The following is a 13,220-nucleotide window of genomic DNA, read 5'->3' on the forward strand; positions in this document are numbered from 1 at the left end:
ATACTTATGTACTTATGCTCAATGCTAACAGTGAGCATATAATTTGCATGCTATTAGTGTTGAGCATTGGGAAGTTTTTTTTTTTTAAAGAGCTGTTCCTTCGGTATTTCCCTGCTCTGTTCCTTACAGCACTGGAGTTCTGAGCATCGGCCCACTGGTGGCAGCATCTTATCGGGCAGACTGGCTGGACCGTGCAGGCCTTTATCTGCCATCATTTACTATGTTACTGCCTTTTTAAAGGCTATATGGCAAAAAATAAGGCATGCACACCATTCCAAAAAGTGTGAAGCTATAAGAAACAAAATATATTCACAAAGAAAGCAAGCTAGAAAAAGGGTCTGAGGGAGCAACGAAAGCAAAGCAGTGTGATATTTTGACGGCTGCAGTTAATTGTCATGACCTGAGGAGGAGGAGGGTTAACTCTCTAAAGCAAGTAAACATGGAGGGGCATAATTGAATGAAAACGCCTATCTCCATGGGCGTTTATCTCCGAGAACGGGTCCGTGAAGGGGCGGACCGAACCGTATTTTGGGAAAAAATAGACGCCCATGTTTTATTCAACAATGTGTGAGCTGGGCGTTTTTGTTTTTCAGCGATAATGGAAAATGAAAGCGCCCAGCTCAAAAACGAATAAATCCAAGACATTTATTCGTGGGAGGGGCCAGGATTCGTAGTGCACTGGTCCCCGTCACATGCCAGACACCAACTGGGCACCCTAGGGGGCACTTTTACAAAACCAAAAAAACAGGTAAAAGAGCTCCCAGGTGCATAGCACCCTTCCCTTGTGTGTTGAGCCCCCCAAATCCCCCTCAAAACCCACTGCCCACAAGTCTACACCATTACTATAGCCCTAAGGGGTGAAGGGGGGCACCTACATGTGGGTACAGTGGGTTTGGGGGGGTTGGACGACTAATAAGCATTAAGCAGCACAATTGTAACAGGTAGGGGGGATGGGCCTGGGTCCACCTGCCTGAGTCCACTGCACCCCCTAACAACTCCTCCAGTGACCTGCATACTGCTGCCAGGGAGCTGGGTATGACATTTGAGGGTGAAAATAAAAAGTTGTGAAACATCATTTTTTTGTGGTGGGAGGGGATTAGTGACCACTGGGGGAGTCAGGGGAGGTCATCCCCGATTCCCTCCAGTGGTCATCTGCTCATTTAGGGCACTTTTTGGGGCCTTATTCGTGAAAAAACAGGGTCCAGGAAAAGTGTCCTAAATTCTAGCTAAAAACGCATACTTTTTTCCCATTATCAGTGAAATGCGCCCATCTTTGTTCGGCAGATAACCACGCCCCAGTTCTGCCTTCGCCACACCTCTGACATGCCCCCATCAACTTTGTCCGCATCCGCGACGGAGTGCAGTTGAAAACGTCCAAAAATCGGCTTTCGATTATACCGCTTTATTCGTTTTTGTGAGATAAACGTCCATCTCCCAATTTAGGTCGGAACTTGGGCGTTTTTCTTGTTCGATTATAAGCAGGATAGTAACATAGTAGATGACGGCAGAAAAAGACCTGCATGGTCCATCCAGTCTGCCCAACAAGACAAACTCATATGTGTATACCTTACCTTGATTTGTACCTGCCTTTTTCAGGGCACAGACCGTACAAGTCTGCCCAGCAGTATTTCCCGCCTCCCAACCACCAGTCCCGCCTCCCATCACCGGCTCTGGCACAGACCGTATAAGTCTGCCCTCCACTATCCTCGCCTCCCAACCACCAACCCCACTTCCCCCATCTGCTCCGCCACCCAATTTCGGCTAAGCTTCTGAGGATCCATTCCTTCTGCACAGGATTCCTTTATGTTTATCCCACGCATGTCTGAATTCCGTTACCGTTTTCATCTCCACCACCTCCCGCGGGAGGGCATTCCAAGCATCCACCACCCTCTCCATGAAAAAATACTTCCTGACATTTTTCTTGAGTCTGCCCCCCTTCAATCTCATTTCATGCCCTCTCATTCTACCGCCTTCCCATCTCCGGAAAAGGTTTGTTTGTGGATTAATACCTTTCAAATATTTGAACGTCTGTATCGTATCACCCCTGTTTCTCCTTTCCTCCAGGGTATACATGTTCAGGTCAGCAAGTCTCTGCTCATATGTCTTGGAACGCAAATCTCATACCATTCTCGTACCTTTTCTTTGCACCGCTTCCATTTTTTTAACATCCTTCGCAAGGTATAAAAACGTATTGTTAATGTCCACAAAAAAGTATCACTTTTGCACATTCTCTCTCTGTATGTATGTGTGTGATATATCTATATATAAAGAGAGAGAATATGACAGTACACACATATCATAAGGTCCATCTAGCCTGAATTTGCCCAATTTAGGTACAGTACAGCACAGAGGCCGTAGTTGATTTCTGACTGTCTCCTTTAAGAAGTGGATTCTAGGCATTTCAGCCCCTGTAACCTCCAGTTCGCATTTCCAGGCTCCCTCCCTCCACCCTCCAGATGTTGGCGCTTTCTTTCGCCCTCTCTCGCCAGCTGTGCACCAGCTGGCTCCTGCCGTTTCCCACAAGTCCGGGGACTTGACAGACGGTGCCTCGGCAGCAGCGACGTTTTCAGACGCTCCCTGGGCTGGGCCGTGCCTGGGAGGCTGAGCTACAGTGCAGGGGAATGCAGAGGGACTGGAGGACTAGGGAGCTGATGTAAATCGAAGGCAGCCAGTGGTGGCCCAGTGACCACGAGGAGACGAGACAAAAGGAGCCGGGGGGGGGGGGGGGGGGAGGGAGGAGAGGTGCGATCGGGAGGAAGAGGAGGGCTATAAGAGGGAGGTTGCCTGCCACCACCACCACCACACTGTCGACTCGTAGCAGAGCGGCTTCTTCTCTGCCACCACTGGATCGGACAACGGGGATCCTATTTCTGGGGCAAGAAGCGCGGCACCTCTGTATTTCATCGCAGGAGGCTGTGATTGGCTCGTTTGATCGCCCGCTCCGCATTCTTCCAGGTAGCCACCTTGCTCGTTCCGGTAGTCCTTTTTCTTTTGTATGTTAAATCTGACGCTGGTCTCTCTTTTAATAGCGGTGTCTGTGCACAAAAGCGGAGCTCGCCCGTTTAAAGTGGGGGTTTCTAGGGGCTGATCTTGCTTCTTGGGTGCCGTTTAGTTTTGGATCGAAGTTTGGGGGCTGCGGGTCACTTTCTCTCCCCCCCCCCCCCCCCCTTCAATCCACCCCCTGCTTTTTACGATGAACTGGAGAGGCTCGGTTTAGGACGCTGTGTTTTAAGCGGGGAAGCGCTTCCGTTCTCGACCGACCCAGTGACCAGCTGAAACTTTCTCTGGGACCAGAATTGGATTTTATGCCCGGGACCTGGGATTCGGTCCAGTTAGGAAGGCATCTGCGAAAATGGCCAGTGAGTTCTGCTTTGGAGCAATGCAGATGAGCTGGTATGGAGTGGAGAGAGTGGGGGCGGGGGGGAGGACAGCGGACAGAATGTAATGTAGACGGGCTAATTCCTAAGGCTGGGGGGTCGGAGTAGATTGCATTGCATTGTAGACTTTTGATGGCATGATGGGATCCTGCCCCGCTCCCGGCGGCTGGACTCCCGGGCTTTGATTTCACTTTCTTCTTCCTCTCTGTCTCCCACCCTTCCCCCTCTGGGATGTGCAAAGACTTGTTCGCAGACAGCTTCCGAGACGATGATCCATGAGGAATCTGTTAAGAGGAAGTTTGTTGGATTGGATGGAAGGATGCATTTTGACTGGGCGAGCAAAGCTGTCTAGACTACTGAAGTCCCCTGCAGGAAGTGATATAAGTGACCCCCAAATTTGTATTTATAAGAAGTTTTACAGCAGGGGGGGGGGGAAAAAACCCTCCACAACTTGATAAAGGAAGTGTGTGTCTGTTGGAGTGGGGGAGGGGGTGTGCAAAGTGACCACAATCCTTTCCTTTCAACAGAATTTGTGTTCCCTTTTCTTTTTATAGGGGAGTACTCCTCCTTTCATCTCGTCTCCACCCCCACCCCCCGTTTCACAGCGGTTTGCTTCATTTTATGCCATTTCTTTGTAGCCCTAAAAGGAATTAGCTTATCCTAAAACAAATGAGCTGCGCTAGTTGGTGTTAGCATAGGCGTTCATTTTGTGCGCAGTAGTTCTAGTAGGTGCGCATAGTTTTAGCACGCGTTAAAACGAAACCATCCGAAAATGTGCAGTCACGAAACCAGTAGATGAATGCATCTCCTGAACCATCTGAGCATGCAACCAGAGGAGGAGGGGGTAGAGCAGTGGTTCCCAAACCTGATCCTTGAGGCACTGCAGCCAGTCAGGTTTTTGGGCTATCCACAATGAATATTCATGAGAGAGATTTGCATGCTGTGGAAGCAGTGCATGCAAATATCTCTCATGAATATTCATTGTGGATATCCCAGAAACCTGACTGGCTGGGCTGCCTCCAAGACCAGATTTGGAAAGGTAGCTGAATGATTCTGGAAATGCAAAGAGAGTAAATACATTTATTTGAAATGAAAACTTGATAAAAGGACATGATAGCTCTGATCTTGAATCTGTTGTGGACACGGGTAAGGGTTCTGTGGCAAAGAAATGCCAATGTGTGGTGGATTTGGGAGAAGATGAAGCATTCTTAGGTCCCTGTGAAGCAAGCATTTCCCCCACAATCCTAAAAGGAAGGAAAGCAGCAAAACTAGCATTAGGCTTTTGTGAGCAGTTTCAGGGATCAAGTATTCTTATAATTTGATGCTTTTATGTAACACTTTGCATTCATTAAGTGCTGTTCGTCATAACATGTGTGATGGGCTTCCACTGCCTCAGGGTGGACGTCACAGCAGCTGAGTCATTCCTGGCAAGTCAGGAGCGAAGTGAGACTGTTTGCAAGAATATTTTCCTTGGCATTTGTGCCAAACCGAATCCTCCACAATCTCCTTTTACTGTTTGGAAGGTGTGCCTGCTTCAGTTTTGGAGAGCTCCTCCTATCTAGCCACACCCACAGATCTGCATAAATTGGGGGTGGGGTGGGGAATGGTTGCAGTGTGGGTTGTGCAACCTTATCTGTAATGCATGATAACTGCATAAACAGTGGATTTTAAGATGGGGATTAAAAGTGGCCCATATTGTTTGTATCACAAGAATTTTAACAGGTTTCCTATAGGAATGATAAGCATCGTGCCTGAAATATATTTCTAACATAGTAACATAACATAGTAGATGACGGCAGAAAAAGACCTGCACGGTCCATCCAGTCTGCCCAACAAGATAAACTCATATGTGCTACTTTTTGTGTATACCCTACCTTGATTTGTACCTGTCCTCTTCAGGGCACAGACCGTATAAGTCTGCCCACCACTATCCCCGCCTCCCAACCACCAGCCCCGCCTCCCACCACCGGCTCTGGCACAGACCGTACAAGTCTGTCCAGCACTATCCCCGCCTCCCAACCACCAGCCCCGCCTCCCACCACCGGCTCTGGCACAGACCGTATAAGTCTGCCCAGCACTCGCCCCGCCTCCCAACCACCAGCTCTGGCACAAACCCATCTGCCTGATGCAGCCATTATATAGCGAAATGTAGAGCTATGTCGGATCCAGTTTTAGTGGAATTTGGAGAGTGCTTGAAACCACTTTGGAGACCTTTAAATTTGAGATAAGTATTTACGTTACTGAAATTTACCATTGGATTGTTTTGATTATATGAAAATAAGAAATATTTGAACTTTTCTGTTTGGAGTGGAATTGATAAAAAAAAAATAGACAAACAGACTGATGAGGATTCTTGGTGCTGGTATAAAGTGTTCCCCTTTGAGCCATCCCTTGAAAATACCCACCTCCTGATGGTCAAACTTTGTTCTAAAACCTTATTTTTGAGAACCTCTTATATTCTTGTGATATTTTGACAGATATTGAGCTTTTCTATTAATTTTATTAAGTCACGTTGGGCTAGATTTCTCTATATGGCGCCTGAAAATTCCACGCGGAAAAAAATATGCTTAGGCATTTTCTATTTATTTATTTATTGCATTTGTATCCCACATTCCCCCACCTATTTGCAGTGTACTGGCTGCGTTTATGCTATTCACTTTGTACCAAAATAAAGAAAAATATCATAGAATAAGTTTAAAGGAATCAGAGAGTTAGAAGTGGTTTTTATTCTTACCAGCACAGCTTCAGATATCAGTTTGAAAGCCTTGGGAAAATATCACATGTACAGAATCTCAGAAAAATATCATCACATGTACAGAATCTCAGTTGGAAAAATATCACATGTACAGAATCTAATATCAATAGCTTAGGTAATAATAATAAGCAATCAGACTAATTTGATAAGGAACAGTTGTAAAGAGGACAAAGAAAATGAGAGAGAGAGAGATCAGCACATGTTATCTGGAAGTAAAGAAAGAGAGAGAGAAACAGAGAGATCACAGGTGTTTCCTGAGACCAGGCTTTCTTAGAGAGAGAGATAGGTCACATGTTATCTGAAAGTATGGAGAGAGAGAGAGAGAAATAGCAGGAAATATATCAGTGGTTCTGAAGTGAGATAAAATATAAAGAAAGGAGCGGATAGTTCTCTGTTATAAAGAAATAGTTCTTACCAGAAGCAATGCAGAAATAAAGAAGGGAAATTATATTTCCTGGAGAATAGCCAATTAGCAAGGATGCCCTGAATCAGGACAGAGAAAAGTCTCTTGCAAAATATGGCTAATTCTGAAGATTTCTTTGTGTGCAGGTATTCTTATAGAAAAAGTGATGTCGTCACCTCTCCCCCCTCCTACACCAATCGAAGGTAGCATAGGTGTCCTGCCAACACCCTATTGGTACATTTGACCTTGACCATCTTGTAACTGAAGAAAAGATGTGTATTCCAGATACTGGGCTGCCATAGTAACGAAAGCCAGGGATGTCTGCATTCCTGTCTTGGCTACCAGCAGTGACTAGCAGCCAGGTACAGAAAAGACAGAGGGGGGAAGGGAGGCAGTACAGTACAGGTAAAGTAGAACATCTTTTTACAGCAGGCTCAATGTGGCTTACATAGGTTTGATAATATTGTCATATCAGGATATCAGATACAGTTAGTAATGTGTAGCGATTAGGAAGGGAGGAGAGAAGAAGCAGCGAGTGAAGTGACTTAGTGAGGTTATGGGTTCTCATTGTAGGCCTTGTTGAAGAAGAATGTCTTCAGAGATTTTCGAACCGATAGTTGCTTCGTTGATTGCTTTCAAGTCTGTAGGTAATGCATTCCATAGCTGCGTGCTCATGTAAGAAAAGGTAGTGGCATGCATCAGCTTGTACTTAAGTCCTTTGCAGCTGGGGTAGTGCAGGTTGAGAAATTTGCGGGATGATCTTGGGGCGTTTCTGAGAGGTAGGTCCACGAGGTTTAGCATGTAGATTTGGGCGTCTGCGTGAATGATTTTGTGTACAATCGTGCAGATCTTGAACGCAATGCGTTTCTTAAGTGGGAGCCAGTGAAGTTTCTCTCTTAGGGGTTTTGCGCTTTCATATTTAGTTTTTTCCAAATATGAGTCTGGCGGCCATATTCTGGGCAGTTTGGAGTTTTTTGATTGTCTGTTCTTTGCAACTGGCGTACAGTGCATTGCAGTAGTCCAGATGACTTATTACCATTGACTGTACCAGGGTACGGAAGATGTATCTCGGGAAGAAAGGTTTTACTCTTTTTTTAAGTTTCCACATGGTGTAGAACATCTTTTTCGTTGTGTTTTTCACGTGAGTGTCAAGAGTGAGGTTTCGATCAATGGTGACTCCAAGAATTTTCAAGTTTTGGGAGACCGGAAGGGAACAGTATGGTGTGATTATGGTGTTGAAGTTTTTTGTGTTATGTTGTGAGGTGAGTACAAGACCTTGTGTTTTTTCTGCGTTAAGTTTTAGTTGGAATGCATCTGCCTAGGTGTGCATTATTTGGAGGCTTTGGTTGATCTCGTTAGTGATTTCATTTAGCTCATGTTTGAATGGGATGTAAATTGTGACGTCATCTGCATAGATGTAGGGGTTGAGGTTTTGATTGGCTAGTAGTTTGGCTAGAGGTATCATCATTAAGTTGAATAATGTTGGTGAGAGAGGGGATCCCTGGGGGACGCCACACTCTGGTATCCATGGTGGAGATCTGTCCTCGTTCATTGTTACTTGGTATGATCTTGTGGTCAGGAATCCTTTGAACCATTTGAGAACAGTGCCTCCTACTCCGAAGTATTCTAGTATATGTATTAGTATTTCATGGTTAACCATGTCAAAGGCACTGGACATGTCGAATTGCAGGAGGAGGATGTTGTTGCCAGTTGCAATTGCTTGTTTGAATGAGTTCATTGCGGACACTAGTACAGTTTCGGTGCTGTGATTCGTCCTAAATCTGTAAAGTATGCCTAAATTTTTATAGAATAGACTTAAATTTCCATGTGGTATATAGGATACATCAAGTGTCTCTCCGTGCGACCAAATATAGTCGTGTCCATTTAGGCCATGGAATAAATCCCCACACCTAAATTAGGCACAGACGGGTATATTCTATAATTGCATAGATTTTTGAAACGCTCACACCCCACCCATGGCCATGCCCCCTTTTCCACTATGCGACTTAGAATTTAGGCACGCCATGTACAGAATACGCTTAGCGAGTTATGCGTGTAAATCTTAATTCCAATTAGTGCTGATAATTGCTTGTTAACATTCAATTAACAGCGCCGATTAGCTAGTTAACTAGTTAAGTTACGCGCATTGTTATAGAATACGCTTCGATTTCCACACGGAAATTAAGGCGCCATATATAGAATCCTGGGGATTTTGTGTTACAACTGTTCGGGATACATATTGATTGTAAACATTTCATTTGCAATAAAGTGTACAAACACCTGGGATATTGTGGGGGGGCGGGGGAGGGGGTCAGCAAGAAAAAGAAACTCAGGAAGATGAGCCAAAGAGGACTCCATAAACAAGTGGCCAGCACGATGGTAGTTTGAGGACTATTTAGGGTTGTCCAGCCTCGGTCCTCGAGGGCCACAATCCAGTTGGGCTTTCGGGATTTCCCCAATGAATATGCACAAGATAATATTTGCATGCAGATAGACCTCATGCATATTCATTGGGAACATCCTGAAAACCCGACCTGGCGAGGGCTGGGGTTAGATACCCCAATGTCTTTTTACTGGATTGTGTACACAGGAACAGAGAAATATTGGGCCCATGGTAATACCAGGGGCGTAGCTAGGTGGGGGCATGGGCTCCCGCAGATTGAGCCCTGGCCCCCTCTGCATTTGACCCGACGACGACGACCCTCCCCCATCGCCGCCAGGTACCTTTGCTGGCGGGAGTCCCCAACCCCCGCCAGCCGAAGAGTCTTCTTGCGCTGGTCGACTCCGGCGCCTTCGCTGTGATGATCTCTTTCTGACTCCTCCTTACGTCCTGCGTGCACGTCCTGTATGTAGCCCCGTGCAGGACGTGTATGCAGGATGTAAGGAGTCAGAAAGAGACCATCACAGCGAAAGCGCCGGAGTCGACCGGCTCTGAAGAAGACTCTGCGGCTGGCGGGGGTTGTGGACCCACACCAGCAAAGGTACCTGGCGGCGGGGGGTCGGCGGCTGGGGTAGGTGGGCTAAACAGTTCAGCCCCCCACCTCGGGCTCTGGACCCCCATCCCGCTGAGGTCTGGCTATATCCCTGAGTAATAGAGAGAGAGAGAATGTGAGTCAGAAGTAATGGGGTTTTCCTGTGCTGTAACCATTAAAATTCCCTCCCTGCCACACACACTGCAGAACAAGGTTTTATTCCTGGTTTCTTGAGGTTTTCGTACCAATAGCAATAAAAATCTGAAATCCCTTCTACTTATTTCTGTAGCTCTACATATACGTTGCCCTTGGAAAATGTCAGATTACATAAGCTAATTAAAGTGATCTGACACGGATGAGTAATTGAAATCAAAGCCGAGCGGAGCAGATCGTGCTAACCCTTTTGGCAAACTCCTGCAAGTCATGAAAACAAACAGCTTGGGAACATCTCGCAGATAGCGAAGGCAACCCCCTAATTGTCTTTTTCTGGCAGGGAGCCCTGTGTATTAAGACTTAATTTATGAAGTAGTACACAGGATAATTGCGGTGAAAGCAGGCCCTGCAGCTCAGAAAGATTTGGGAGCCTCCTCTGCTTGGCTGGGTATGAAGCAGATTTCTGGCAGGACAGGTTATGGCAAACATAGGGACCGATGCAGAAAAGCGTGCCGGGCAATATGCACCGGTTAGTTCGGTGTTAACATATCATTTTGTGCATGAGCTAACTGTGGGGTCCTTTTACTAAGGTGCGCTGAAAAATGGCTTGCGGTAGGCACAGGTTTTGGGCGCGTGGCGATCCATTTTTTTTTAGTGCGCCTGTAAAAAAGACCTTTTTTTTTTTTGCCGAAAATGGACGTGCGGAAAAATCAAAATTGCCACGCGTCCATTTTGGGTCTGAGACCTTACCACCAGCCATTGAATCTGGGTGGTTATGACCTGTGCGTGTCTGTTACGCGTGCCTGTTACACCCGGCCGAAAATAAATTTTTTTCAGACACGCATATTGGACGCACACCAAAAATGAAATTACCACAAGAGCCATGCGGTACTCGGGCGGTAACTCCATTTCGGCGCGCGTAGACGCTTACACTGCTTAGTAAAAGGGCCCCTGTATGCAGGGGCGTAGCTACGTGAGGCCACGGGGGCGTGGACCCCCACAGATTACGCCCAGGCCCCCTCTACATTTGACCCCGCCGCCACCGCTGCCACATCATTAGGTACCTTGTTGGCTGGCGGGGATCCCAAATCCCCAACAGCCGAAGAGTCCTCTTCAGCATCGGTCGAGTCCGGCGCCTTCGTTGTGTGATCATCTGTTTCTGACGCCTTACGTCCTGCACCATGCATGATCACACAACGAAGGCGCTGGAGTCGACCAGCGCTGAAGAAGACTCTTTGGCTGGCGGGGATTGGGGACCCCCGCCAGCAAACAAGGTACCAGATGCGGTGGCTGGGCAGGGGGCGGGTGGTGGGGGGGCTTTGCGGTTGCGGCGGCGGGGGGGGGGGGTCCAAAGTGGTGGGAGGGGGGTCGGTGGTAGGGGAAGGCGGCTAAACAGTGCCCCCCCCCACCTCGGGCTCTGCCCCCCCCTCCCGCCGAGGTCTGGCTACACCCCTGCCTGTATGTAAAGCCGCCAACAGAATCAAACCAAAACTAGGTATCCTCTAATCAAAGGTGACAAACTACTATAACCAGAATATAATAAACCTAATAGTTTTATCATTTCTTTTATAATTTTTTTGAGAGCACCCTCAGATATTCCCACTAAGCCCTTCCTGGCATCGGCTTTGGCCTGTATTTTCATTGTGGAAACCGCGTAGTCTCCTGTTAAGGATCATTAAGCAGTATATCAAATGTACCAAATAAATAATAGTTTCAAGTTAATAAGGTTATCCAGAAAGCTTTTTTTCCTGATGCGTAAATTGCGATGTATTCGTAAATATTTTGAAGCTTTTCATTTTCGGTTGTTGCTCCAGGCTCTATTATTACGCTCCGTAGATTATTGTAAAATTATTTATTTGGGGTGTTCCCAAGTATCGATGCCAAAACTGCAGACGATTCAAAATACTGCGTTGGGATTGATTTTGTTCTCTGAAATGTTCTGATCACTTAACATTTTATTATTCAAAAGTTTATTGGTTAAATGGTGTGTGATGTATAAGGTATTGTATGGGTTAGCGCCTTCATATTTGGTAAATTGTTTTGGTCTGTTAAATCCAGATCGTAATGTTCGCTTAAAAATTTTTGTTTTCCTTCCCATCTTTAAAGGGTAAATTTTGGAAGAAAATGATTAATTCTGTATTAGCTTATCAAGCTGCTAAATTGGGAAAAGATATTTCTCCTTTAATAACTCAAGCTTCAAGTTACATTCATTGTAGATGTTAAGGGACATTTGTTTCAGAGTTTTAATAAGAATTGATTGTTATAGGTAGATTTTGCTGTTTGTATAATATTGTATTTCCTGAATTGTTCAGTCTTTTTCTTTTGTAACCCGCATCGAGCCGTGAGGTATTGCGGGCTATAAGAATAAATGTTATGTTATGTTGCTTAGGGGTCCTTTTGCTTAAGGTGTGCTGAAAATGGACTGCACTAGTCTAGGCTTGTGTTTTGGGCGTGAGCAGATCCATTTTTCAGCGTGCCTGTAAAAAAAGGCTTTTTAAAAAAAGAATTTCCCAAAATTGACATGCGGCAAAATGAAAATTGGTGCGCGGACGTTTTGGGTCTGAGACCTTACTGCCACCCATTGACTTGGCGGTAAGGTCTCGTGCATTAACCATGCGTTAATCGTCTATGCGCATAGAATGACAATTACTACCTGGTTTCTGCCACACGCCGGAAAACAAAATTATTTTCCGGCGTGCGCAGTGAACATGCGTAAAAAACAAAATTGCCACTTGGTAGCTGGGCGGTAACTCCGAATTGACGCAGGTTGGGTGCACGTAGACACCTACATGGCTTAGTAAAAGGGCTCCTTAGCACCAGGAACTACAGCTACATTTAATTGTGACTATTTACATCAATGAAAACCTGGTATAAATCCCCACGTGTAAATTAGGCACAGATCCCCTTAATTCTATAACAACGCATAAATTGCAGGAATGCCCCAACCCGCCCATTCTCCTCATGGCCACACCCCCTTTTCTGGTCTATGTACTAGAATTTACATTCACCTCTTTATAGAATACGCCTGAAAAGATGTGCAGGTAAATTCTAATTGTTGCCAATTACTGCTGATAATTGCTTGATGTTGCCCAATGATTGGCACGGATTGACTCCGTTATTCAGTTAAGTTGTGTGCGCAGACTGGGTATGTGCCCAAATTTACACTCACAACCCAACGTGCCATATATAGAATCTGGGGATTAATGCGCAGTTAAGCGCAGGCTACTGCAGAAACGTGTTTTGCAGTATTTTACTTGTTTGCGTGCGCTAATCCATGTGCTACCGATTTTTTTTTTTTTTTTTTTTGGATGGGGTGTGTCATGGGTACGAGTGTTCTTCCATTTTCCAGTTACTAGCTCACACTAGGGGGAGATTCTATATATGGCACCTGGAAAATCCACGCAGAAATCATTTTTGCATATGTGTATTCTAAGATGTAGGTGCAGTAGATAGAATGTGCCTAGTTGATATCCCAGGGCCTAAAACTATGCGCGTCCATTTACACCAATGAAAGCATTGTGTAAATCCCCCAGAATATGGACTGTGCCATATTCTATAAC

General features: G+C 45.8%; 1 protein-coding gene across 2 annotated transcripts in view; it reads left to right on the forward strand.

Annotated features, from left to right (window-relative positions):
• Window positions 1-2,788: 2,788 nt before the first annotated feature.
• The window catches only part of TSKU (tsukushi, small leucine rich proteoglycan), an 85,315-nt gene continuing 74,883 nt past the window's right edge, over window positions 2,789-13,220 (forward strand). For both annotated transcript variants that reach the window (XM_030200059.1, XM_030200060.1), the window contains exon 1: window positions 2,789-2,955. The gene's annotated coding sequence lies outside the window, so the exon portion shown is untranslated. The remainder of the gene's footprint in view (window positions 2,956-13,220) is intronic.

The sequence above is a fragment of the Microcaecilia unicolor genome, chromosome 4 (genome assembly GCF_901765095.1).
Source record: "Microcaecilia unicolor chromosome 4, aMicUni1.1, whole genome shotgun sequence".
NCBI lineage: Eukaryota > Metazoa > Chordata > Amphibia > Gymnophiona > Siphonopidae > Microcaecilia > Microcaecilia unicolor.